Genomic DNA, 2,910 nt, shown 5'->3' on the forward strand with positions numbered 1-2,910 from the left:
TCTTGACGACGGCGGGGGCCGGGGCCACCTTCTTCCCCTTCGCCTTCTTTCCTTTGGGCATCTTGCTCAGCTGGTGGAGAGCCATCATCATTATTTTTGTAGAAGGTATCTCATGGAACCTAGAGATCACCAGTTCAGTTAGGGTGGCAGGTCAGTGAGCTCCCAGAATCCACTGCACCATAGCCCAGAAGCCAGCTGCAGCCGATAAGCACTTTCTACGTACAAGACAGTGAGTTGGAAGCCATTTGAAGGACAGACAGAGGCAGATGGGGCTCTGGTAGAAGCTTCAGATGCCCTGCATAAAGGCCCACCATCCTCTAAACAGGCAGACCTGACAGGCCTCCCCGTGTGAAGCTCTAACTGAACCTGTTCCTGGTGGCCAGCTGCCTCCTAGGGCAGAGACTAGAGATAATACCAAGTCTGGTCTACCTGTGTGACACTCACTGCCCTTCTCAGGACAATGTAATAGAAAAGATGACTCCCAGAGGTCCAGCTTCCTCATCCTGTAAACCACAGGTATCATCTTTGAACAAAATTAGCATACAGACGGCTGGTCAGGGTCCCATCTCCATAGGAAAGCATTTCAGTCTTGGCTTCTCCAGCCAGTCTCTCTCTCTCTCTCTCTCTCTCTCTCTCTCTCTCTCTCTCTCTCTCTCTCTCTCTCCAGGAAATTTCAGAGTACCAGGAGCAAAGGAATCTGGAGGAGTGGATTTCTTGCCTCTGCGCTGTAAGCTGTTTTTCTCTGAGGAGGTTGTAGGAGGAGAAACACATGAATAGCAGGAGGAACTCATTAGCACAGCCCAAGAGGGAAGGTGGGAGGGTGGGCTGCGGACTCAGAACCCCATTCTCCTCTGCTTCCCAATCCGTCACAACAAAACTCTTCCAGTTCTGCCCCAAGGTGGGCACCTACATAGACCAGCATGTGCACATGGGTGACAGGGGCCTTGGCCTGGAATGAGTGTGGCTAGCGAGAGAGAGAGAGAGAGAGAGAGAGAGAGAGAGAGAGAGAGAGAGAGGAGAGAGACAGAGAGAGACAGAGAGAGACAGAGACAGAGAGAGAGACAGAGAGAGAAACAGAGTGAGAGAGAGAGAGACAGAGAGGCAGAGAGAGACAGAGAAACAGAGAGAGAGACAGAGAGAGACAGAGAGGCAGAGAGAGACAGAGAGAGAAACAGAGAGACAGAGAGAGACAGAGACAGAGAGACAGAGAGAAAGTGAGAGTGAGAGACAGAGAGAGAATGAGAGAGAGACACACACACAGACAGACAGAGAGAGACAGAGATGGAGAGACAGAGACAGAAAGAGAGACAGAGACAGAGAGACAGAGACAGAGAGAGACAGAGGGGGGGCGGACAACAAGGCCCAGCAAGGCCTCTGCTGCTGGTCACCCTGGGAACTCCTGCCCCCCTTTTTTGTGTGAGGAAAGAAGCTAGTGGCAGGTTTAATCCTAGCAGGTCCAGAACTAGGAACAGTGTTATTGGGCTTGTAGACTCATTTCATAACAACAATCCCATATTAAACCTATGTGGAAGTTGAGATTATTCTCATTTCTCAGAGACAAGAAGATGAACCTTCAAAAGGTTCTATGGCCTGGTCAATGCCTCACAGCCAACGAGAGGTACCCATGTGCTCAACCACTTGGTTGAATAAATGTGGGAGTTGGGGAGCATAGAGGCGTGTGGTCCTCATGACAGGCACCACCACCACCACCACCACCACCCCCACCACCACTAGCAGCAGCACCACCATCAACAGTTCAAACAAGGAAACTCAGTTCAAGAGGTGTATGGAGAATCCCTGAGATGTGTACAAAATAGCTGTCCAAGGAGGGACTGAGCAGGAGGGCTTCCAAATCGCCCATCTGCTGACTCGAAAAGTACCCTGTACTTGCATCTCTTTGAACATCTCAGGGTACAATGTAAGCTCTCATCTGGCAAAGAATGTGAACTTTAAAAGATTTTGGAAGTCTCCATCTCTGCTGAGCAAGCAGCATGGTAGCTGGTCATTTCTCTCACAAGCCTGGGGCTTGCTTCATCCTTCTGATGTATTCACCTGAGGAAAACTGGCTCTGTGCCCATGGCTTCTTGCACCATTGAACACAGCCTGGAATTACATGGTGCTTTGTTCTCCCCTGCCTGCTGAATAGGGATTTTCAAGTAACATTGATCTCTGGAAATTGGGTTCCTACCATGGGGAAAGTCACTGGCTTGGGATGCAGAAGGTCCCCACAATGCATTTGTTGAATTCAAATAATTGAATAGAGTTTGTAAAGGAAGGGATGGAGTCCATCTCTGTGGTCAGATGGAGTGAATGGGCATCTGGTAGGAGCAGGGCATTGAGTCACACACTCCCTGTACAGGAGTAGGATGCACACCCCAAACGTAACAGCAAGGCTCTTAAGGTGCCTTCTCCTCAGTCCCACCCAGTCAAGGCTCAGTAGGTGACACTCGTCGAGAGGTGAGCGGTGATCAAGGGGGAAAGGTGCTACCTCCGTATCCACTCACTTCTACGACTTAATGATTTTTCCCCAACCCAATTATCCCGCCTCCTCACGGACCTACCGGCTCCCCTAAACAGCAAAGTTTTCGGTGCCTCCTGTCTCTAGGGAGGGACGCTGGGCCCGTTGCGAGGGGGCGGGACCATTCGGCACCGCGGGCGGAAGTTTCCGGCTGAGAACTTCCCAGGACGGCTCACGCCCCAAAGGTCGTCTGGTTCTTCAAGGCAGAGGCGGGTTACACTGCGTCGGTCCGGAGGTGGGCGTCTAATTCTCAAATTCAGCCTGCATTACCCACGTCCCGCTTTAGGGCCCTCTAACAGGAACAGACAAAACAGTCAAAGGCAGCATGACAACTTTGAATAATGGGCAGGGAAACAGTGATTTAAAGGCACGAGTGGTGGCTCAAACCTGTA

The 2,910-nt window shown here is 51.1% G+C and overlaps 1 protein-coding gene across 2 annotated transcripts in view; it reads right to left on the bottom strand.

The window, feature by feature from the left end:
* The window catches only part of Dnah1 (dynein axonemal heavy chain 1), a 66,594-nt gene extending 63,920 nt beyond the window's left edge, over nt 1-2,674 (bottom strand). Inside the window, exon 1 of one of the 2 annotated variants that reach the window (XM_031360984.1) lies at nt 2,562-2,674. The gene's annotated coding sequence lies outside the window, so the exon portion shown is untranslated. Of the gene's footprint in view, nt 1-2,557 lie in introns of both variants that reach the window. The other variant, XM_031360985.1, reaches the window with a different exon arrangement.
* Between the last annotated feature and the right edge of the window lie 236 nt (nt 2,675-2,910).

The sequence above is a fragment of the Mastomys coucha genome, unplaced genomic scaffold, assembly GCF_008632895.1.
Source record: "Mastomys coucha isolate ucsf_1 unplaced genomic scaffold, UCSF_Mcou_1 pScaffold9, whole genome shotgun sequence".
Taxonomy (NCBI): Eukaryota; Metazoa; Chordata; class Mammalia; order Rodentia; family Muridae; genus Mastomys; species Mastomys coucha.